Source organism: Mauremys reevesii, linkage group 15 (assembly GCF_016161935.1).
Source record: "Mauremys reevesii isolate NIE-2019 linkage group 15, ASM1616193v1, whole genome shotgun sequence".
In the NCBI taxonomy this organism is placed as follows: Eukaryota; Metazoa; Chordata; order Testudines; family Geoemydidae; genus Mauremys; species Mauremys reevesii.
In genome coordinates this window covers 37969876-37995963 of record NC_052637.1, presented here as the reverse complement: position 1 = coordinate 37995963, position 26088 = coordinate 37969876, and the positions used below count along the sequence as shown (strand labels likewise).

The following is a 26088-nucleotide window of genomic DNA, read 5'->3' as shown; positions in this document are numbered from 1 at the left end:
AATATTCTCTGAGATTTAACTCTGCTATATATCAATCTTTATATATTATACAAAGTCCTGAAAAGACTAAACTGTTCTGTATTGTAGCAGAGAGATAATCTGAGTTGTAAGAAGGGAAAATATTATACCTAATATTAGCATACTGCTTGCCTCAAACCTGTTACGCAACACCATTTTCCAAACAAATTAACAGTTGAAAGACCACAAAATTTCAACACCCCAATGAACTTGTGCATGAGCGGTAGATTGTCAATTTAATTGTCAAGAAAGCAGAGTTAGGAAATATCTGGATAAATGTGATATTTTTGTAGAAAATTCTTATAATAAAAAAAAATGCACTTAGGTGTTCCTGTAAGAAGAATGAACCAGACAGCATGCAAATTTCCATTCAACACAAAATACCACAGATTTGCAGACCAGATCTTCACCTAATAAGTTAGTGTGGTGCTGTGCCATCATACTGCATCCCAGCCCTTTTGGCAGTTGGCCACTGCAGTTGTGAACCTGTATGGTCCCAGACCATCCACCCTTGAGGCTGAAGATAATACTAGAATCTTAACACTGGCTCAGAATTCAATGGGAAGCCAGAACAGAGAGCAGGACACTGGGGTGATGTGTTCTCAGTAGCTAGTGTTGCGCAACAGACTGAAAGCTGCATTTTTAACCAGCAATTCCAAGATAGGTGTTTTTCATTCTGAGCTACGGATCTAAAGCCTGCTGAAGTCAATGGGAGTCTTTTCCATTTTCTTCAGTGGGCTTCAGATGAGGTGCTCAGGGCATGACAATGGCCAGGTAGGAGGTCACAAACACATGGATTACAGTGGCCATTTCTGATTCTGACAGAATCAGATGCAATTTCCTGACCAGCTGGAGGCAGAAAAAGCAGTTTCTTTCTGCTGTGGCTATTTGGATATTCTGAAGCAACAAGATACCAGGAGAGCACAGATACTGTGAACTGTCTTAATTCTGAAGGCAAATGCCATTAGTGTAGTCTTGCTGATATGTGGGGAACACTGAAATATCCGAAGATACAAAGATGATTGGAAAGTGTTTAAGGATGACTCCTGCATTTATTTCTGTGGATAGACAAAGCTTCCATCTTTCATCACAGTAGATTCACTTTAGTGAAAATATGGTATATAAATATAAACTAAGTGGAATTTAAAGCCCACTATAAAATCTTCATCATAGTTTTAGTCTGTCTCAATTTGTAGTGCTTGTTTTACCTTTATGGTGTATTTAGATATCCTGTCTCCTATTAATTACATTTTTTTTCCAGTATTTCATAGATGTCACACACTGTTACCACCACAAGCAAGAGTAACAATCATATCCATTATTTAAAACATTTTTCATTACATTGCCAGCAAAATTGGAAGCTATTTCTGGCTGTGAGTTTAAAGAAAAAGTATTGAATACTTCAAAACAATAAAATAATTAATTTTGAACAGCACTCTGATTTTTATAAATTGCAATTGCAGTATATTGTGTGGCCTTTTGGTGTTTTAGATAAATCAAATCCTATATCGTTCTTCTTTCTCCCCTACAATTAGGTGCACTAAAGCAGTTGATGAAAGCATACAAAAAGGCAAAAGTTCTGATGAGACATTTCATGAATGAAGTATGCTTCATTAGGCACTTTGTTTACTAACATTAGAAATGCATGGAAACCTTCTAAAAATAACAGTAAGATTTGATTTTTGTCTATAAGGTATGTAAATAGTGCATTCAGTACATTTTATTAAACTTAGCTTTGAACCTTTACGACTAATTACAACTTTTCATTTATATCTTTGTTTCCTTGTCTAGTCTGTTATCAACTGAAGCAATTTACTTAAAGTTGGTGTAACAGTTGTTATAACCCATGCAGTATCTTTAGGGACTGTCATGTTTAATTTAGGAATGGTTTATGATTGTACTTCTACTTCCTCCAAGAACTAAAGAACAGTGTGGGAATGATTAAGGCAAGTTGTTGGGACTGCAAACAACTCCAGAGAGATACTACTCCCTAGGGTGGCTTGTATACACTGATTCAAAGGGTTTTTTTCCAGAGACCAAGAGACAAAGGAGCATTTGGGAAACACAAAGGTCGAGTTTAAACAGATACAGGGTCTTCCTTTTGATTTAGCAAACAGGCAGGATCTCTGGTCTTAGCACAGCCCTAACCCTTGCAGAAGGGTTGGAAAGGCTGTGGCCTCCCAGACTCCTCATTGGAAGATGGGTGATTCGTGATACGTTTAGTGAATGTTTGAATCCTTTTATTGTTTTGATGTTTTCTCTATGATACTTTTGCCCTAAGAATAAATGTACTTTGCTTTGGAAGAGCTGTGTGGTGGCTAGTGAAAGCACTGTCATTGTCCTTGAAAAGAAAGCATAGCGCAGGCGCTGGACTTTAGGCAAACTGGCTTGCTGGGGATATCACAGGGCTCTGCCTCTCCCTTCGAGCAAGCTGTGGGGAGAAGGTAGAGTTTGATAGTCTCTCTCACCCCTCCCCATCTTATGTGAAGCCCTGAGGGCATGCAGCGACCATTCTGTTGTGGTGATGCCCTGCCCTCCTGCCCTAGAATAGAGATGTCATTTGAACTGTGTTTCCAAGGGGTTGTGGGTCCAGCTGGTCCCTAGTTTTGGGGATGAGGAAGGAATTTTTCCCCTGGAGCAAGATAGGCAAAAAAGCCCCATTAGACACCTTGCCATTCTTGTGGCATCCTGGAGTCCCGCCTTTACGTTAATAAGGAGTGGATTTTAAAGTTGTACATTTATAAGTGAGTTAGTAATTTCATCAGAGTGAGTTGCTGTTGTGTCGTGCAAATAGGGTGACCAGATGTCCCGATTTTATAGGGACAGTCCTGATTTTTGGGTCTTTTTCTTATATAGGCTCCTATTACACCCACATCCCCTGTCCCGATTTTTCACATTTGATGTCTGGTCACCCTAGGTGCAAAGGGAAAGCTCCCAAAGGTAAACATCTCTCCAGACCTGGGAGATAACTGGTGGACTTCGTTAGCCTTGAGAAAAAAGGTAAATCCTAAATCTTTGCACACTGAGGGCTAGTCTACACTTACCTGCCGGGTCGACACAGTGAGTTCGACTTCTCGGAGTTCGAACTATCGCGTCTAATCTGGACGCAATAGTTCGAACTCCCCGCGCGCTCCGGTCGACTCCAGTACTCCACCACTGCAAACGGCGGTGGCGGAGTCGACCTTGGAGCCGCGGACTTCGATCCCGCGGCGTCTGGATGGGTAAGTAATTCGAACTAGGGTACTTCGAGTTCAGCTACGCTATTCACGTAGCTGAACTTATGTACCGTAGTTCGACCCCCGCCCTTAGTGTAGACCTGCCCTGAGATGCCCTTCATGTGAGTGAGTGAGAGCAGCAGAATAAGAACAATGGAGTTCAGAAAAGAAGACTTGAACAATTTTATAAAACTGGTAGTTAAAGTCATGAGAAGAAAATCTAAGGGATAAAGGAGTTCAATATAGCTAGCAGTTTCTCAAGGGGACAATATTAGAGGCATAACTGTGAACTATCCTGATGTGAAGGAAAGGTAGGAAGAATAGTAAGAGGCCAATGTGTCTCCATCAGGAGCTCTTTAATGACCTGAAAATCAAAAAGGAATCCTACAAAAAGTGGAAACATGGGCAAATTGCTGAGGAGGAGTACAAAAGTATAGTGCAAGAACTAGGGACAAAATCAGAAAGGATGAGGAGAAAATGATTTACAGGTAGCAAGGGACATAAAAGACAGTAAGAAGAGGTTCTTTAAATACATTAAGAACACAAATTGGGTGAGTCTACAATGTGATGCAGTTGCAAAAACGGTGAATATAATTCTGGGGTGTATTAACCAGAGTGTTGTACGTAAGACACTGGAGGTAATTGTCCTGCTCTGCTCAGCACTTGTGAGGTCTCAGCTGGAGTACGGTGTCTAATTCTGGGTGCCACACATTAGGAAAGATGGACCAATTGGAGAGAATCCAGAGGAGAGCAACGGAAATTATAAAAGGTTAAGAAAACCTGACCTATCAGGAAAGGTTTAAAAAAAAAAAGTGGGCATGTGTAGTCTTGAGAAGAGAAGACTGAAGGAAACCTGATAACAATCCTCACATATGTTAAGGGTTCTTGAAAAACGAGAGAAAAAACATCAAATAATTTCCTGCCTAAGTACCTGAAAATGAATACAAATATTTTGGAATTACTTTGTGATAATTAATTAATTAATTACAAACTAAATTTAACACTGAATACTGTCTTGTTACATACTGGTGTCTAACTTGTAATCTGATACATTTTACTCATGTATTCATTTCACAACATAAAGGTTCTTGTTAGCTATTTAATATAATTTGACACAATGATATGATTACTCAATTGCTGTTTACTGTAGAAGAATTTAATACAGTAATGTACGGGATTGTATGAGATATATTTTGAAAAAGGACAATTTGAGGAAAAGCTCAAATGAGTTTGTCCAGCTCTATCAATAATAATAAATACAGAAGCACTTTGTTCAAATGTGATACTCTACAAGATGTAAAAATTATTGTGCTGAAAAACAATGTAACCAGTAAATGTTAAAATTCATTATTTTTCAGTCAACTCAGCTTTAGACTAACCAAGAGTGGATTAATTCTGCTCACACTGCACGTATGTAAATATACAAGTGAATTCAGTTTGTTTTCTGGATTTACCAGTTGAGTTGGGATTACAGTTGTTTTTTTCATATCTGTGAAATGTAACTGCCATGAAGGTACACTATATTCCATAAGGAGATTCCATATAATTGAGGAACCCAGAGTGGTGGTAATTTTAGATGACTTTTCACAGGTATAGAACAACAGTTGGCCATATAAAATTGTCTTGCAATTAATGTGTAATAGTGACCTCTCATCACCTCCATTCTGATGCCAAACTGCTCTACTGAATCAACCGAACACTTTATTTTGTATGATAGCACCCTTACTGCAGATATTCCAGCATAATTCAAAATCATGCAAATAGGTTGCCATAAACTAGTTCATAGCTTAGTTAAATAAAAATTGGAGTTTTAAAAAGTGGATTAACTCTATGCTTCAAATCCTATTTTAGGGAATTCCGTAGTCAACGTAACATGCAAAGGCACAAGTACAAAAACAGAAAGTCACCACCTAACAAATTTCTAGTAGTAATCCTCTGATCATCCATTATGGTGAGTCAATGACAATCCATTAACAAAGTTGGAAATACCTGTTAAAATACACTGAGCTATAATTTTAGCTACTACAGTTTCACAAATACTGAAGACCATTCCTAGAATTAATGAAAGATACAGTAATTAAGGAATTATAATTCTACAAGAAAGAGATTTGCCACAATCTCCACATCCAACTAAATATAAGCAGAAGCCTGGAAATATTCCTAACATAATAGGATTTTATTTTAATAACATTATTAACATACTTTTCAAAAGACTACAGCAAATTTAGAAATAATAAGTTTTCTCTCTCTGCTTGCTGCCACTTGGATCAAATTTCAGCAATTTGATAAAGTAGAAGTGAAACAGGATAATATATGACTGGGTTATATTGAAAAGTGATTATTATCCCACTGTGTATCAAGATCTCTAGTACTGTGCGTGTGTGTAATTTAGTTATTAGAGTACATTACATTTTCATTCTTCACGTATAATTCTAGTATTCTCTGCCTTAACGCTAGCTGTCACTTTATATAGTACTTGACCCACAGGATGTGTGATGCTAAAACTTTCACACTGAAGGCAGTTTGTGAAAGACAATCCTAAAAAAAAATATTGTGAAAGATGTTTGACTGTACTACTAAAAGGCTGAATGAATATTTTGGCCTCGCTTATCTGTTTTCAGTTATCCCCTAATTTAGTATCCTGTAGGATGTTCAAAGCTTAGATAAAATTTCTCTTGTGGTTAATCTTGCAAAATACTTTTGATTTAAAAGTTAATTTCTTTATGAAAGTTTGAAGCTGACACTTTAAAAATCTCCAGTGGCTTTTAATTTTTTTTTTTTTTAGCAGACAGGTGAGACAGTAATTTCATTGTCTCATTACATAGGGGAAATAATTATTTATATTCCACATATGTGGTGATGTATCCATTTGATGAATTGTATTTACCATGCACTGTGACCATCTATGTGCTCTGGGTCCTTTCATCCAAACCTGCTGGTACTGCTTGTAACATTTCAGTCCTTTGGGCTACCTTGGACTACTGCTGTTGAAATAAACTACAAAAACAAAAGTTACCAAAAATAGTTATTTTCTCCACACGGATTAGGAATTTTTCCTCCAAAACTAAAGTATTTATTCCTGGATCAATGTAGTCTGATATGTCTGGGGTCCTGAAATGTGGAGTTTTATACCATAGCAAAGAAGAGACCTCCCCCCAGCTCCCCAATGAAGTATATTGTATGGCTATAGAAGTGCTTGAAATTTTGGACATTAGAGTAGTGACTTTATGGGCTGGTCTACACTGGGGGGGGGAGGGGATCGATCTAAGATACGCAACTTCAGCTACATGAATAGCGTAGCTGAAGTCGAAGTGTCTTAGAGTGATTTACCTCTCGTCCTCACGGCGCAGGATCGACATCCACGGCTCCCCCTATCGACTCCGCTACCGCCGTTCGCACTGGTGGAGTTCCGGAGTCAACAGGAGCACGTTCGGGGATCGATATATTGCGTCTAGATGAGACGCGATATATCGATTCCCCGAGAAATCGATCGTACCCACCGATACGGCGGGTAGTCTAGACGTACCCACCGTGTACAAAAGCTTTTTTAAGAGGTCTTTATCTTTTAATTTCTCTCTCTCTCTGTTCCCCCCCTTCTCCCTCCCATGTACTATTGGATTTAAAACAACTAAGACATCTGACTTCACAGGATACAATAAATGATCCAAAATTGTCTGAAATATTTCTAAAATACGTTTTTATAAAATACATGGCATATTCCAAACACATGGTGGTGTGGTATAAATGCTTAATAGCCATGAGTATGGGATATTCTACATCGGGGTCGGCAACCTTTCAGAAGTGGTGTGCCGAGTCTTCATTTATTCACTCTAATTTAAGGTTTCATGTGCCAGTAATACATTTTAACATTTTTAGATGGTCTCTTTCTCTAAGTCTATAATATATAACTAAACTATGGCTGTATGTAAAGTAAATAAGGTTTTAAAAAATGTTTAAGAAGCTTCATTTAAAATTAAATTAAAATGCAGAGCCCCCCGGACCGGTGGCCAGGACCCAGGCAGTGTGAATGCCATTGAAAATCAGCTTGCGTGCCGCCTTCGGCACACGTGCCATAGGTTGCCTACCCCTGTTCTACATAATTATTTAGCCATCTCAGACTTGTCAACCACAAAGCACTACCAAGAGAACTTAGCGATCTTTGCCCAAATGAATGCTTTCGTATAGTATCCACTCTTCTATGCTTGAGAATATTCACATCCAAAATCTTTGTGTTGTTGGAAGTCCATAATATGTTATGTAAAAAGTTAGAGAAAATGAAGTCTGCCTGATGTAATTTCTGCAGGGGAAAAAGTGCTTTTGTAAGAATGCATAATTACATTCTTCTTATCTGCCTTTATCCAACTCTTTTTGTTAACTTACTTTCTGTGAAAAGAATATTAAAAGCCCATTAATGTTAAGACTCAGTTCTGAAATTCGGATGAGTGGTAGAGCCAAGAATACTGATAAGCAGAGACAAGAAAAGAAGAGACAGAATAACGCTCACAGCTTTTAGCAACTGCACTACTGTGAATATTTGAACTTAAATCAGATGCAAGTATAAATACGACTGGTGTTTATTATTCATGGAACTGAAGAGCAAGTATTGTTTCTGGGTTTTGTTACATCTATTTTGATCACTCATGTCCCAGCTATTTTACCCCTTTCATTTAACTGCTTATGCTGAATCACATACTCGTTGGCACAGAAAGCAGACAAGATATTTTTATGGACCAAGATTTTATTACTGATTATTGGTGATGCAGCAACGTTCTTTACCCTTTCAGCTTTGTGGATATCATCAGTTCTGAACTGTGGTGAGCTTTCCCTACACCTGTGAACTGGAGTCTCTGAACAGATTTCCACATTATGATTAAGCATCTGCCATGTATTAAGCTACGCCTGATTTCCATATTGGTAGACTGCTATTTACCCACCTATCTGTCCAGCTGTTTCTCTCCTTCATCTCCAAACTCATTCCATCTACAATTGTTGTCTCAAGTTCATCTCCTTTAGCCCGTTGGCTCTCTCCAATCTTAGTTCTGCCCTCTTCACTCTGCTGAAAATCTCACTGTAGTCTCTAATGACCTCTTCATGGTCAAATCTCAGAATCTCTTCTCCAGGTTTTTCTTTCTTGACCTCTAAGCAGCCTTTGACACATTTAATTATACTTCACTTCTTAAATTCTCATTCTCCTTTGGTTATAACTTCTGTCTTACTGAGGGACTCTCTACACGTCTCTGATCATTCTTTTATTCTTTTCTAAAGTGAGTGTTCCTCTTCTGGCTTTCCATGTGGCTCCCACATGGCTCCATTCTTGACCCACTCATCTTCTTCCACACTATTTCTAGCAGATGCTATCCTCTGGCACAGCTTCAGCTACCATCTGAATATTGATGACTCACAAATCTGCCTCCCCACTGTTGACCTTGTTTGTTAAACCCACTTGTTGCATCTAGTTTTAAATTATATCGTAAGCTGTTTCAGGCAGAGACTGCTCTTACTCTGTGTTTGTACATGGCTTGGAACAATCCTGATTGGGGACTATGGGTACTACTGCAATACAAATACACAAGGGTACAGCTGGAATACATATATAAACAATATTTCACCTAGCTAAACACCAGACAGGTACAATATTAAATAATTAGTGTTTCATCCTCACTTAACAAATGTCTCCTGGTTTATGTTTTAAATAAAGTGTTCTTCAATGTCTGTTTTTAGCATTTTCTTCCATTTTCCTTTTCTATTTATTAAATACTAAAATTCTACTGCTAATACAGTAGAACCTTAGTTATGATCAGAAACTGACCGGTCAACCACACACCTCACTTGGAACCAGAAGTACGCAATCAGGCAGCAGCAGAGATGACAAAAAAAAAGGGCAAATAAAAATAAAAAAAGGCAGTACAGTCCTGTCATAAAAGTAAACTACTAAAAAAAAGTAAATGTTTAAAAAAATTGACACAGTAAGGAAACTGTTTCTGTGCTTGTTTCATTTAAATTAAGATGTTTAAAAGCAGCATTTTTCTTCTCCACAGTAAAGTTTCAAAGCTGTATTAAGTCAATGTCAGTTGTAAACTTTTGAAAGAACAACCATAATGTTTTGTGCATAGTTATGAACAGGGCTGGCTCCAGACCCCAGCGCGCCAAGTGCGCGCGTGGGGCGGCATTTTGCCGGCAGGGCGGCAGGCAGCTCCGGCGGACCTTCCGCAGTCATGCCTGCGGGAGGTCGACCGGAGCCGCGGGACCAGCGGACCTCCCGCAGGCATGACTGTGGAGGGTGCGCCTGTCCCGCGGCTCGGGTGGACCTTCCACAGGCATGCCTGCGGATGCTCCACCAGAGCCGCGGGACCAGAGAAACCTCCGCAGGCACATCTGCAGGAGGTCCCGCGGAGCCGCGGGTCCGGCGACCGCCAGAGCGCGCCCCGCAGCGTGCCACCCTGCTTGGGGCGGCGGGATTCCTAGAGCCGCCCCTGGTTATGAACATTTCAGAGTTATGAACATCCTCCATTCCCAAGGTGTTCGTAACTCAGAGGTTCTACTGTAATGAAATAATTCTAACCAAGTTTGCTGGTTGTGTCCTAACTTTGTTGTAAAATGTAGTGCCCTGTTTACGATAGCTCTTGCCATCTTTTCTTGAATGAAAATGGCAGTCCCCCAAGAGACCAACGAGTATAATGAGTTTTAGGGCAGCTTTATAGGGTTGTTTTGTTTTGGTTTTTAAAGTGTTTCCTGCCTCCACTGTCATCAGTAGAGTTTAACATGGACATGTTATCTGCTGTACCTTAATGTAATCTCTGCCCTCAAGAATAACAACCATAGTATGATATTGGGAACTGCTAGTGATATGTTCCAGAAGTCATTTTATATCCGTTTCTGTTGTATGCTATCTTTGCTGAATAATTTATATTTTGAAGATAATATGCCAGGGTTATTACTTTAGATTTCTGAATGCATCATTTTCACATACAGGATACCCCAGCATTAGCACATTGTTACAAAGTTGCTGTTTTTTCCTGCTCTAAGCCCTTTTTCTTCTACAGATGGTATATCATCTCTTGCTGGAAATAGCCTCTTCAGAAGACATTGCCAATCCCACTTCATTAACTAGATGGCAGAAGTTTTGAGCAATCAGCCACCTCTCTCCAGATGATAAAGCCACTTCACCCCTCTATTCTCTCTGATTTTCAGTGGTCTAAGGAGTTAGTTTTCAGGTTCTTCATGAACACAAGGCATCCTTATAGCAGCAGGGAGATGTGAAAACAGTAGTGTGCTATTATTCTAGTTAGTTTTTTGTTCAGAAGGAATAAAAGTTTTGCAGACCTACTTGTTAATCATTCACGTTGGGGAGAGAGTTTAGCAAAATAAAATTTTAATTTAATGGCGTGTAGATTTTAAAGTAAAGCCATCTGCATAATTCTGTTAGTTTAGCAAACATGTAAGAAAGTACCTTTGGGAAGAGATGTAAATTAGCATTATGGCTTCTATCCACTTTTGTTGTTTTAGGTTTGACTTCTGATGCAGATGAGCAGAAATACCAAATACCAAAGATCTAACATTTGTGTAGAGCCTTTTAACTAGGAAGAGCCCAAAACTTGTGACACATTAATCTTACATGCTAATCACTTGACCCATCATGGAAATGCAGCTGATACCTGCTAATGCCTGGGTACCCAACTGTGTGGCGCAATATGCAAATTTTTAATAGCACAAAGCAATATTAGAGACTGTTTGATCAAATGTTAGTGAATGCTTCTAATCAATTCCCATCACTGGGCTTTTTCCACACAACCCCATATGTATGGTATGGCTTTCTCATCCTGGTTTTCCAGGTTACCACTCTCTGCAGTCAAGTTCTTCTAAAGACTTAGTTCTCTGGTGATAGCAAGACTTGAACTAATGCATAATAATAATAATAATAATTAATAAAGGCCGCGAGTTTTTCAGAGTCACAGAAGTCACGGATTCCATGACTTTCTGGGACTTCTGCAGTGGCTGGTGTGGCTGAGCCCAGAATCGTCCCACCCACCACCTCCAGCTCCCCCCCGAGCAGCAATGGAGCATATCTTTTAGAAAAAATCCACTCTTGATTTAAAAAACTGTCGGTGCTGGAAAATCACCATGATCCTTGGTAAACTGTTCCGATGGGTAATTAGCCACACTGTGAAAAATGTATGCCTTATTTCCAGTCTGACTTTGTCTAGCTTCCGTTTCCAGCCACTGGATCATGTTATACCTTTCAGTGCTACACTGAGGAGTCTGTTACTAAATATTTGTTCCCCAGATAGGTACTTACAGACTGTAATCAAGTCACCCCTTAAGCTTCTCTTTAAGCTAAATAGATGGAGCTCTTTGAGTCTATCACTGTAAGGCATGTTTTCTGATCCTTTATTCTCGTGGCTCTTCTCTGAACCCTCTCCAATTTGTCAACATCCTTTTTGAATTGCAGGCACTGGAACTGGATACAGTATTCCAGCAGTAGTCGCACCAATGCAAATGCAACAGTAAAATAAGCTCTCTGATTCCCATTTATGCATCCCAGGATTTCATTAGCTTTTTTTGGCCACAGTATCACACTGGCAGTGCACGTTCCGCTGATTATCCACCATAACCCCAGATCCTTTTCAGAGCCACTGCTTCACAGGACAGGGTTCCCTATTCTGTAAAGATGGTCTACATTCTTTGGTCCTAGATGTATACATTTACATTTACAAGTTGAGGTACACTGGACCAAGTGACTTGATAGGTAGCACACTCTTCCTGAACCGCCAATACCTCTTACTGCACTTCCCATCTAGCTGACCTGGCCTGACTCTTCTGAATTTCTGCGACCACAGTCTGAGATGCTGGCACTTCAGAAAGCCAGTTTTCTTTTAAAGTACATTTAAAAAGTATTTTAAAGGCAATTGAATCAGTCTGAAAAGGGAAGATTTATTTGCCTGTTGAATAGTGACAGGAAAGACCAATGCAAATGTTAATTTTCACGGGCTGTTTGGGTAATTCTGTCAAGGTTGATGGAATATGTGACTTAATCTGAACTGAAGTTTGAGATTTAGCTACAAAATTCATCATCCTGCAGTAATGAAGAAAATTTAATTGTCAATACGTAAAATTAAAATTTACTGAAGTGAGATGCCACTCACAGTAAGTTGAGTTTTGAATTCATTAAGAATCTTGAAACAGCCATCAAGTCTGTAATGAAATGTTGGCAGGCAAATCCAAAGGCAGGCTTTTCAGTATTTGCATAGTTTTTTTGTAGATTGTTGCATGCTTATAATTGGGAGGGACACTATCAACTTAGAATCCAGTTCATTTTATAAAAAAGTTGTCTTACAATCACATTTTCTTATTTTTTCCCCTCTTCTCTGTTGCTGTTCCATACAAAGGGAAATAAATCACAGTGAAATTGATTGCAGTATTATCAAATGCACAAAGTAAACAAACTGGGGGAAGTGGGGAGGGAATTATCCCAGTCATGGGGCCATCTGTGTGCCAGTTCTGTCCCTCAAATAAATTAACCTGAAGCCTACTCTAATTTATTCCAGCTGCCAATAGCCCAAGGGGATGTTTCAGCAACCAGGGCTACAGGACATAAAACCATCCCCATTTCCCCCCACCCCAACCGTGCATTGGTGGCTGGGAGGGGATGTTGCATAGGAGCATTTTGTGACATCTTTATTCTATCCTCTAATGCTCTAACTATTGAATTTGTTAGTTTTAGGGGAAGCTTTGCATTGCTTGCTTTATATCTATTATAACATCCACAATTTTTAATGTGTATATATACCGACTATGTGAAATGATGTAAAGAAAATGTAATTTCTAACATTTTAAATGGAAACATTTACATTATTAATTTGGAATGATTTTTTTTAATGTGGCAGTTAATTTCTTTTAATTCTTGGATGATTTACTGCTCACGTTAGCTAGCTTGTGCAATTGCTGCTGTTCCATTTGGTAGCTCTGTCTTAACTGATGCATCTCTGGAGTTCTTTTCTCCTCCACAGAATGGTCTCATTTTTAGAATGAAATGTAGGCATAGTTCTATTCATGCAAAACTGCCGTTGATTACCTTGACCTAACTGGAAGTCTTGCTTGAGTCGCGAGTGCTAAATACAGCTCTTTTCATCTCTCCCCTTCATTTTGACCGCATGTGGTAAACAAAAGAATATCTAACTCATTTGGTTGTCTTCTTATTGTCATGAGCTCTTTCAGCTGCTGTTTGTTGATGTTGCTGTTGGCTTTCAGAGCCTAATCCTGTAATCCTAAATTATGTAACCTTTTTCATTCAAGGGTTTACATGTCTGATGAGGGTTATTTAACTGAGTATTTGTTGCAGGACTTGGCCCTAGCAGTTGAGCTAAACTGAATCATAATCATCTTTGTTATTTGTGGCATACTAGAAAATTGAAGATTATTTAATTTTAACTAGGTCTGTCAAGCAATTAAAAAAATTAATTGTGATTTAATCATCCGATTAATTGCACTGTTAATAGAATACTATTTATTTAAATGTTTTTTGATGTTTTCTACATTTTCTAAAACATTGACTTCAATTACCACACAGAATACAAAGTGTACAGTGCTCACTTTATAGTTACTTTTGCTTACAAATATTTGCACTGTAAAAAACAAAAGAAATAGTATTTTTTTCATTTCACCTAATATGAATACTGTAGTGCAATCTCTTTATCGTGAAAGTTGAACTTACAAATGTAGGATTATGTACAAAAAATAAGTGCATTCAAAAATAAAACAATATAAAACTTGAGAGCCTACAAGTCCACTTAGTCCTATTTCTTGGTCAGCCAATCACTCAGACAAACAAGTCTGTTTACATTTGGAGGAGATAATGGTGCCCCCGTTCTTGTTCACAATGTCACCTGAAAGCGAGAACAGGCATTTGCGTGGCATTTGTTGTAGCCGGCGTCATAAGTAGGAGGTGGCCATGGCTGAGTAGAGCTGGCGCGGGTGATGACTCGGCGCCTTCCCTGCCTGCAGTAACTGGACTTTGGGTGTCCGGTCAATAGATCTGACTGGACACCATCAGGTTCCCTTTTCAACCTGACTTTCTGCTCGAAAACCAGACATCTGGCCACCCTATGTTAGATGTTAAGTTATTCCCTCCCCTGACTTCCACTCTCCTCCCAAATCTATCAATCTTTCCATCTCCCCAACAACTCAGTTCCACCATGCTCCACTGGCACAATAGCTCTTGTGCACCACGCTTCCCTCTCCCCAGGACTCATTGAGACTCCTTAATGTGGCAGGTTCTGTGGGCTCTGCTGTGATACTAGGCAAAAGTTCTCTGCTGTGGATCAGTTGGATAAATGGAGAGCTAGTCCGGTCAGGTGACAGGCTTGGTTAGTCAGTTGAGGAATAGGTCCTCTTTGCTCGTTGAGGTTTTCCCTACCTAATGAAAGTCTCCCCTAGTTGGAGCCTAGCTAGTGGGTAGAGAAACCGGGCTCCAGACGTCCTCAGATTACTAGCCGCTCAAGCTCTACCTCATTTCAGCTGAGTTTTCAGCTGAGATATAAATATGGTATAAATTGTAATCCCCCAAATGTTCTATTTAGTCAGTAAAAACTGTTTATGCATGATATCTGCTTAGTCTCTTGACAAAACAGGTTTTTAACCTCTCAGAAAAGCAAAGAAGTGGGAGCTGAAATTATTTTGCCTCAGGCATCATTCATCATCAGTAGCTAGATTGTCCTGCTCATTGCTGATTCCTAAAACCATGTTGTCTCTGATATTTACATGGCTACAATTTGTAAAACTGTTAAAACTACCTAAATAAATATAGTTTAAAAAATGTATTACTGGCAAAAATGAAGGAAGTTGGGGGGAAGATGCACTCTATGAAGTGGAAAACATTTGATGTCAGGTATTAGGTTGTGCTTGCTGTGTTGGCAGTTAAAAAAAATCCAGCTTTGATTTGTAAAGTGAGAAAACGTTATATACAAATCATCAGTGGTGAGTTAGATCTATGGGACTCTAAGATGAAATATTTTAGAGGCACTTTTCAATCCTTAAACACAGAGAAAATGTATGTCTTGTTACTAGATATAAGATACAGTACATGCTGAACAGTGAACCTTGCAATGTCTGAGAACTCTTATTTTGGTCAATAAAATGTGTAAGTTGAGAATTCTTGAGAAGAGAGGCAAACATCTAATTACAGCATGGCAATGGGCTAATAGCTTCTCACTGGTTATGTGGTAACTTCTGCTAGAGCACTTTGAAAGGTGTTACGGTAATGCCATAAAATGTGTGGAACCTGTGAGTTTTTTGGTGTATTTAACATGAATGTGTCATATTTTTGGGAAACAATAATTATACATACAGACAGAATATTATGTGCTCAGTATGTTAACTTGGAGGCCTTTCATCTTAGAACCAACGGGACATAAATTAGATAGAAAGTCGCAATAAATACTGTAAGAGAGTTGGTAGTACAAGGATTTGGAATGGGCTCACCTGTCAAAGGGTTTGAGATGAGGTTGCTGGAGCGGAAGTAAATTATAGCTACTTAAGAAAGGAAAAGAGACTCAAAAGAAGAGCTTGAATGGGATTTTTTTCATGTCCAAATCTTTTTTTTTATTATCTCCCTATTAGAGGTTCACTTCTTTGCAGGTCCTTTTGAAGCTATTTCTCTAACAAGCCACATTTTCACATGGCTCGAGGGAAACAAGGATCTTTGTTGTCTACCTACCCTTTGGCTTCCATGAAGTACGTTTGGTGATGGTGCAGCCAATAAAACAGCATTTTGCCTGGCAGTTTAATCTAACTGGGGGTTGCATTTGCCAAGGAAAACTTGGAGCTCCCTTTTCTTGCTCCCTAATAATTTTTACTCTCTCTCTCATCCATCCCCATTTCAACTCCAGCTCTGTTTGTTAGTGATCTAGCACCGTGTCTCTATTTGACTTGCCATGAGTGAATTAGGTTAATGTTAAATTGTTTAATCTGACCACTTCTTTCCCCTCATTTTCCCCCCACCAGACTAATAAATTAAGATCTCCAATTCCATGCTGAGTGGCTCAGAGTACTCCCGAGTAATGTGCCAGATCTGAGTTGCTGTAACTGACTTCTGAACTGGAAAATAGCAGGATGAGTAGAAGGAGTTAGTATAATACTTTGAATTCATATGGCACCTTTCATCTGACATCTTCAAAACACTCTACAATATTAACACTCTCAATCTACCCCTTAAGAGATAGCAAAGCATTAAGATGACCATTGTATAGGTTGGGGGAGAGACCTAGAGAAAATTAAGCTTGTTTAAGGTCACACCAGGAGTGGTTCTCAGTCTGCTCCTCTAACTACTAATTTACTCGGCCCCAATCTTGCATGTAGGTGGATGGACATCCCTTCCCAAGTGAAGACCAGTTAAAATCAATGGGGCTTAATGCATGTGCAGCATATACACATGCTCTAAAAAAGGGTTTTTTTGTCTTGTCTTGTTCTTGTTTGTAGGGTTGGGTCTTTTTGCGGGGGGAGGAGGGGTTGGGAATGGTAGGTTGGAGATGCAGAGATCAGGCAATGAGACGTGATGGAAAAAAAGAGATGTAGCCTTCTACTAAGGAAAGGGGATTTAGCCTTTGTTTTACTGAGGGCTCTGGGTAAGCTGAGAGTAGTATAATATTTCATACCTTTAAGGCTGTGTGTGGAGTCTCGTAACTTTGAAATAGCCTAAATTTTAAAAAAGAAGCATTCTAAAATTTTCTGAATTCTTAAGGGAGTAGAATGATACCTTTAAATTAAAATATTCCAGAATAAAAAAGTTATATTCCATCAAGTTTTACCTACTTGAAATAACCTAAATATGAAGCTAAAAGTGCATGGCACTAAGTGTTCTTTGTTCAGAGCTTAAAAATTATTCAAAACCCTGGAGAATTGGAGGCAGATGTCTCAGCTTCAATCCTTATAATGTCCAAATAATGTCAGTCTGATTGTCAACATACTGATGTCATATAGTGGTAAAATAATTTTGTGCCCATTTATTTATTAGAAGAATTATTGACTAGTGGTTAAAGCATAAGACTAGGAGGTCTGAGTTCTGTTACCTGCATGACCTTAGGCAAGTTGCTAATCCACCCTCTCCGCTTTCCCATCTGTAAAATGGAGATAATTTTTGTACTGTAAGAGGTGTTGTGAAGTTTAATTAAAGTTTGGAAAACATTTTGAAATCCTTGGATGGAAAATGCTGCAGAAATGCAAAGCATCACCCTTTATAATAACAAAATAAAGCTCTAAATCCACAAAGATTTGCACATATCAATGGACTACACACATGCACAAATTTAAGAATGTGTGTAAGACTTCAGTTAGGTGCCTACATTTGTGATTAACCATTTGTTACTGTGTAATTTCCACCATTTGGCCAATTCTAACTTCAGTAGGAGTTGTGCTTGATCAAGGACCAAAGAATTTGGTACACTAATTTCATTGCATTTACTGTGTATATTCGGGAGCACAGTATTGGGAGCTAACTGAGGAACCTTATCACCACTGTACCTCATACGGTTCAATTATGGTATGACTTTCCAATTTTCTTGCTTTAGTTATATTGCCTTTTATTTCTGTTCTTTGTTTCTTTCTGTAACAATTACAGTACATGCAGTGTGTCTGAATACAGATATGATCCTCTTTGAATTGTATGGTTTCATTTTTAAATAGACGTTACCATTTTAACTTGTAATTTAAAAAGCAAATTACCATTTTAATGTATTGAGTCCTCTTTCTAAATTGATCATTACGTGATGCTGTAGGCATTATAGCTAAATGAACAAATAATATTTGGGAAAAAAAAGTAGATCTAATCAAGGAGAATTGTAGAAAGCTTTAGGGCATAGATTTAACACCTCATTTTACATTAAATGTTTATTTTTTTTCAATATGTAATAATAATCTCAGTGTTTTTCATCCATAGCTTTCACGTTGTATACATTTTAATATGTATTCTGCATAGAGTCAACTATTGTTATACATTTGTTACTGGTCTTAGAGAAAATTTAACATAGTGAGTACATATTTCACACATTATTCCTGCCTGCATATTCAGTCATTTCTAAACTTTAACAGATGGGGCTTTGATTAAAAAGTGCCTTCCTATGTCAGGATGTAAGTAAACTATTAAGTAATTACTTAAGTTAAATTAGTAATGTTTATATACATGGGTTGCCTTTTGTTGTGTAGTGTTAAATTTTGGGTAGTTCAACTTTTTTTAACATCTCTTTCCATGGAATCAGTATTGCTTATTCTAAAGGCGATAGAAAGAGTGAAAATCTCTCCAATGCAGGCTTCTGACATTGTAGGAAGCCCCAGTACACTCAGTACCAGCCCATATTCTCCAGTCCATTTCTCCTTGATTAACTAAAATCTGAGATCAGCAATAGTGTAGGTACAACCTCAAGTTTTATTACGCAGGCTTGACATTGTAGGAAGCCCCAGTACACTCAAGATTTTAAGAAAGCAGCTTTCCCAACTCCCAGCAACTACCAGATCTAAAACCCTGCTGTGACTTGGCAGTTTAAAGGGAAACTGTTAAGGTTAAAGCAAGTAAGAGAAAAGGAGCCCTTGGATCTAGGCCAGGGGAATCAGTAAGAGACGATGCGGAACACCTATTGGGCAAAGATTAGTTAGTAGTGACAGGAATATCAATAGGATAAGGAAGGAAAGCAGATAAAGTGACACACAATTTAAATCCAAACACCATTCAGCATCCTATTACAGTGCATAGACCATGAGGTCAGCATTCATTTAGCCTCATGACCAAATGTACTGATACAATTCAGTTGATTTTTTTTTTTTTTTTTTGGAAAAATAAGTATGACTTCAGTATGTAATTTGTTTCTTTTCATTCTGCCAGTTGATTTAGGTTTTCCTTCCTAGCAGTTGAGAATTGCTGTTCCTGTAGAATTTTGCTAGTTTTGAAGCTTCCATTCATTTGCCAGTTCAGTTAGTCGTATAAAAATGTCACGTGACACAGACCGTAATAAATGAGCAAGTGAGATACTTGTCTGAGATGACACTTGTATTAAGTAAGTTAAATAGCTCATGAGTCAGTCCTCTGAATTACATAGATAAATGTCATAGCTGACCTAAGCTATTGTGATCCCATTGTTTTCTTTTGTATAAGCAACAGATACTGACTATGCTATTGATCAATCACATAATCCTAAACTCTCCTGAGTTTTCCACTTGTGTTGAATGTAAAACTTTCCCATCTGCCATGTTTTCTTATTAGGGAAAAACCACAAAAACAAAAATCTCTCTCCACCAGCTCCATTCTTGCAAGTTTGGATTTTGAACCAGGCAAGTTCTTGAAATATCCCAAGAATATTGCTTGTAACCATGTGCATCAGAGTATATTCAGGTTTACCTTTAATGTTTATAATGGATGACTCACTGATGGTTAAAATCATTGTAAGACTGTTTTTTGAAGGTTTGCCATACCTTGTACAATATAAGGTCTGAATATATATTTACAGTACTTGTATAAGTATTGTTCATTTTTGCAGTATTATCAGAATAAGTTTGAAACACCGTGCAGAGATTCTTTGGATAGTAGGTTTTTGCACAGCTCTGTCTCTGGAGTTCTTGGGGGAATAGGGGTTGTTTGAGGTAATTTTTTCTGCCTGCCAGATTACCTCAGACTGTGATGGTGAGCATTTTCCCTGTTCCCCCAAGGCAAAGCAGTATTGATTTCTTATTTAGATTCGGACTGTGACCTGCTAAGATTGCTTTATGTGTTGTTAATGCCACTCAGCCAATGAAAGCAAGAATTGGCTGTGACAATGGAGGCTTGCATTTTTATTTCAGAAAGAAGTATATAGCTTACTTTAGAAATAAACACCAGGACCGATGCCATGATAGAGCTTTGGGGGTGAAAACAATTGTTTGAATATTCATAGTTTCTGATACCTAGTGCCCTGCTTGTAAGTGTGTATGGTGGGGGGTGATTTTGTTTCTTGTTTTTTGGTTTGCTTTGACAGGCAGGAAGAAAAGAGGTTACTTTGAGAGAGATAGCAGCATTGTCATGATGCTAGCAAGGAAACAGGGCAAGATCCTGCAAACACTTAGGGCTTGGCTACACTTGCAAGTTGCAGCGCTGGTAGAGGCTTTCCAGCGCTGCAATTAGTAACCGTCCACACCTGCAAGGCACATCCAGCGCTGCAACTCCCTGGCTGCAGCGCTGGCTGTACACCTGGCCAGGTTGGGGTGTAGCGATTGCAGCGCTGGTGATCCAGCGCTGCTCATCAAGTGTGGACACACACCAGCGCTTTTATTGGCCTCCAGGGAATAAGGAGATATCCCAGAAAGCTTTTAACTAAATTACTCTTTGTTTTGTTATGCAGCCTCTCTTTGTTTTGTTGTGAACTCCGATCGAGCTCCGTTGAACTGCTTATCTAAAAAACAAACACTGATCACAGCAAACAGGAGCTATCTGTACCTGGCTGTGAACGATCAAATGAGAGGCAGGGAGTGAATGTTTGCTTGACAGAGAAACAGCGTTGGAGGCAGGCTGTTTGCAATTAAGACCAAGGGTTCGTGAACATTTTGTGATTTTTCAATCCAGGAAGCTAAACTGTTGGCTCCAAAAATCCACTCTCTCTCTCTTCCCCGCTCCCTGTCACAGTACACCACCCTCCACCCCCCTCTTTTGAAAAGCACGTTGTTGCCACTTGAATGCTGGGATAGCTGCCCATAATGCAGCACTCCCAACAGTGCTGCAAATGTTGCAAATGTGGCCACACACCAGCGCTGGTAGCTGTGAGTGTGGCCACACACCAGCGCTGCTCCTACACAGCTGGATGACCAGCGCTGCAAACTACCAGCGCTGCAAACCGTAAGTGTAGCCAAGCCCTTACTGCTAAGCACTATGCTTGGTTTTACATGTTTGGAGGATTGGCCCATAATTTGTAAGGAAGGCTAAATGTTAGGCATGACCCTCTGACACAGAAATGGGTTTGGGGGGAAATATTTTCCAAAGCTTGAATTGCAAACTTTTTGTTCAGACTTCTTTCATTTTACTTCATGCTTCCTGAGGATCAGGTTCAGAGGTTTGATGCTACTATCATAGCTATTTAAACATTTTGACACCCTTTTGTTTCTATCAAACTTCTGTACTTAGGATGAAATTCAGTTTACAAATTCATAACCATTTTATGGTATTTTTTTCCGTGATGCATTGCTGCTTTCAGCAAGAGTAGATGCAAGAGCCTTGTGAATCTTTTGGTTTCTGTGATTCAACCAGTAGAAATGGATAAAAAGCTTGAAAGTCCCTTATACTCTTGCAGATAACTATGCTACAAGATCCTTTTTCTTTTTAGTGGAAACTCCTATTAATACATATTTGTGTATGTGTCAGTATGTTTCTTTGCCAGTTTTCATTTTGTTTGTGCTATTTTGTTGTTAATTCCCATAAAAGGCTGACATTAACTTATTTTTTCCCTCACCCCTTCTGCAAGATTTGATTTCTTATGAACTTAATTCCAACAATTTTAATATAAAAAATGCTGTAAACCTTGACAATTCACATAGTTGCTTGCATTAAACTCTTCTTTTGGGAAGCTGCATACAGTAGCAGAGATTCCAAATCTTTTAATGGAGGAAAGCTTAAGCTTAATAGTTTGTTCAATGGCAAATTAACATTTCGATGGTGAATGTTTTATTATACAAAGTGATGCATCTGAATATTTAAGTTGGCACCAACATATTTTTAAAGGTTTTCATGCTTCTGTAAATGGAAAAATAAAATTATTCTACTTCTGCTTTCTGAATACACTAGTTTATTTTTTTCTCAAGCAAGCTAGTTGACCTAGATACATTTTAAACACTGGCTAGCAGTTACGTCATATGTAGATCCAACACATTTTCAAAGGATTCAGAACAAATACTAGTTTCTCCATGTGAGCTCAGTTTGTGTTGGAGCACTTAGAATACAAATCTTTAAAGCATGGGAGAAAAAAAAGACTAAGATCTGGCGAATTAGAGATTATTACATGAACTGAAGAGTATAAAAGGTTTAAAAGCAAACTCGCTCTATAATATCAATAATAGGTTTAAAGAATATTGAGCAGAATGGTATAATCCTTATATCTCTGACTGGAAGGTGCTAAAACATTTCTGAGGAATCAGAATTCCCAAGCCCTTTTAGAAGAAAAGAATACTTGACACTAATTGGTCTCTTGTGGTGTTTAAGGGTACTGCAGCACTGTACCAGGTGACAGCTGCCCACCTAGATCCATCTATGGTTTCCTGAAGTACCAGATCATTTACCCTCAAAGAAGCCAGGAATGAAAGCGGCCTTGCATAAAATGGCCTCTATCCCACAACTGCATAGCCTGGGCAGAGCATTTGATAACTCTGTAAGAATTTTAATGGTTATGGGGTTCCTCTTGTCACTCCTGTGTGTGTCCTTTGCCTCTGGACCATCTTTCTTAGAGCTTCTGCACCATGAAATCTCTACCCGGGTCTGGGAAGCTTTCTGGCTTACACCAAAAGGATAGGCCAGCTAGCTGACCCAGTATAGCAGAGGGCGCTGACCCATGGTGTACCAATAACACTGCACATCTGACCATCTGATTCTCAGAGATGGGCCACAGGTGCTGGATCCCTTCCTGAGCTCTAAATTCCATGAACTCAGGCAGGCAGGCCAGCCTTGTGGGCCCTGAATGTCCTCGAGGCAGCTGTGTCCTCAGGGGGTGGGGGGACAGCAGCCAGTCAGCTAATCCCATCTTCTCTTTGCCCAGCTAATGGCTAAGCAGAGAACTGAAAGGGTGGAAGGAACCCCCTTTGGCCCCTCCCTGCCATGAACGTATTTGGACTTTTCACTTTCCCTGCTGTCCAGTCAAAGGTCCTCCCTCCTCCACTAAAAGGGTATTTTTACCAACTTACCTTGCATAAACCAGACAGGAAATTCAATTTTAATGTCTTCTAAAGCTGAGGATAGAATAGAACAGGATGGAAGAGGGAGTCTGTAAGTGGTACTTCCATATTGTTATCTTTTGTGTCTGACACTTGAACTGGGATTCACTCTCCTATCTACAGCACAGTTGAATCCAGGAGGTCCTGTTCCACACACAGATCAGGAGAGTGCACGTTATCTACAGGCACAATTGCTTATTTTAGCATGAAACATTGTTCATTTACTTTCGGAACACGTATAAAGCTCTAAATCTTGTGCTATATTCTCCAGAGACCGTGCTGAGGTCAGTAACCTCATAATAGGACAGTGCAAAATCTTCACAATAAAACATACGTGAAATTAGCATGAATGTAAGCAATTGAATGGACAGGCACATCTAGGTTGTAAAGAGGGAAGAAAAGTTCTGTTCACATATGAAATGAGATTTTATTTTCATCAGGGTTTAGTTCAGTTTTGCTTGGAGTTTTTTGATTTGCATGAACCTCAGACTCCAGAAATTCAGGTGGGTTTGTGCCACATGAAAAATGAAACCCATGTGACTTTGGTTTGCTGAAACAATGTGAATTTAAAGTGCTGGGAGGAGCTGAGCCACCTTCCAGTCCCACTTGGTTACATGCAGCTTGGCTTAGTTCATCTGTATGTTTTGTCAAAAACACATATCAGTTATAGTTAGTGATATTTAATATCATTGTGTATTCAGCCTGGCTACAGGACATTTTGCATCATAATGACAGTCGAGGTATAGGAGGGCTACAAAAAGTAAAGTTTAATATATAAAATATTTAAGTATGGAAAACCTAGAGAGCATGTTTTCCTTCTTTGAGTAAATGTCATTAAATGTGAATCTGAAATTCTGCATGATTTGTGTGTTTTTGCCAGAAGCTGAAGAAAACAATAACCAGAAATTTTCCAAGGGAAAACCCAACACTGAGTACAGATATGTTTCTCATAATATGAAAAGGTTATGTAAACTGTGCTTAGAAGCATTTGTGGCTCTGGCTCAAACAGCTACTTGCCAATGTATCTGCATTAGAGTCTCTTAATTTGGACTGTACCCATCATAAAAGTGAAACCATTCATGTTCTTGTAAGTATTTAATCTATCGGAAGTACACTAATGCTTCCTTGTTTTTGTTTCTTTTAATGAATAGGGAGGTTTTCCAGGCTGGAGTGGATTTTCTTAAGGACTTTAGGAGATAATGTAATTTTTGGCTCCCTATTTTATAAATATTTACTTTACATTTAAGTTGCTCTGTTAAGGAAGATTTTCCTCCCTTTGCTGGCTTGGTGGTTTTTGTTTGCTCAATTTCCTGAAGGTTCACACTGATATGCTACAAATTTGAAAGGAGTCTTAAGCACCCCATGCGGGAATAGCCTGTCAGCCAAGCAAAGGAGCCTATAGATGTGGTTGGGAAAATGACTTTCCCTGCATTTCTCTGCTTAAGACTTGAGAACTGCTGACAGAACCATTTTCCCAGAGAATACTTTCTTCTCACTATTCCTGATACAGATCTTTCTGCATGTTTACAATATCAGAACCTCTTTCAGTGGTGTGAATATTACACATTTCCACTTGTATGCAAGGATTAATTTTAGCAGTTTTTTCCTTTTGATATAGCCTTACAAAGGCTTAACTGACAGCACCAAGAAAAGACTGTGTTGACTTGCATAAAAGGATTTTATGTTCTTTTTTGTAAGTGTGCGCTTAGTTTTGTGTATAAGGATAGATCGATTTAGTGCAAACTTCAGATGCCAATTCTACTATTGTACATGCTTCTTGGGACTCAAAGATGTATTCTTCAGTGCAACTGACTAAATGTTGGATCATCACAGATTGTTTTATGGACATGATCTTAGAGTCCACAATTCTAAGCTCTCAAACTGAGAACATAATTAGCAGTCTCTGAAGGAAATAGAAATGTCATTTATTGATTGGGTATTGCTACATCAAATATTTGGCCAACCTGGCTTCCACGGTTATCCTTCACCGCCATTTTTGCAAATGTGGTACCAGCTATATACCAACACAGGGAATCTTAGTCAGTGCTGTCTGATTGGACTGAACGATATCAGGAAAGAGTTAAAATGATACAACCTTCCAAAATCGCTTTAAAGAAAATTAAAAGAGTAACGATTTTTAGACTTAGGCACTTTTGAAATCCATAGTTCCAGGAGTTAAGACTTTTGATGTAAACTAATTATCTCCAATAGGCTGAATTTTAAAAACTATAGACTGCACGTGCCCAGCAACAGGACCCCACTAATTTTCACTTGCAGTGGGTCTCCCTATCAATTTCTGAATTTTATGGATCGGCAAATAACTGACTACACACAGTAGAAGAAGCGAAGATAATACATCATGAGACAGATTTTCCTAAGTACCCAAGGAATTTAGATGCACAAATCAATGAGATTGCTGCTGCTAAATCCCTTATGTGCATTTGAATAATCTCTCCCGACATTATTTTTTATTGACACTTGTTGCAGTTATATTATAATTGTTTATCACAATTCCTGGGGTACAAATAGGAATACATGAGAATGCTTTATAAAAGTAATGAAATCTTAGTAACTTGAGGCTTCGCTGAAGCATTGTTCCTGCTATTAATTCTTGTTGAGAAATGGGGAGAACCAGCAGAATATTGAGATCATGTCTCCTTCTTTTAGAGTGCAGTGCAATACAAACCTCTCTGTGCAGGCCTTCTTCCAATTTAAGGCATTTTCAGCATAGCCAAAGACATCAAGAATACTTTATCCAAAGGATCCATAGAAATGGGTATTCATGGAGAATAGGTCCATCAATGGCTATTACCCAGAATGGCCAGGGATGCAACCCCATGCTCCGCCAACCCTAAATGTCTGGCTGACAGAAGCTGGGAGTGGAAGATAGGGGTGGATCACTCCAGAATTGGCCTGTTTTGTATAT

The 26088-nt window shown here is 38.8% G+C and overlaps 1 protein-coding gene across 3 annotated transcripts in view; it reads left to right on the top strand.

The window, feature by feature from the left end:
• The window catches only part of PRKCA (protein kinase C alpha), a 284791-nt gene that overhangs the window by 151325 nt on the left and 107378 nt on the right, over positions 1-26088 (top strand). The window contains exon 1 of one of the 3 annotated variants that reach the window (XM_039501360.1): positions 19208-19273. The exons of the other annotated variants lie outside the window; for them this stretch is intronic. The gene's annotated coding sequence lies outside the window, so the exon portion shown is untranslated. Of the gene's footprint in view, positions 1-19207; positions 19274-26088 lie in introns of those variants that run through there. 3 annotated transcript variants of the gene reach the window in all.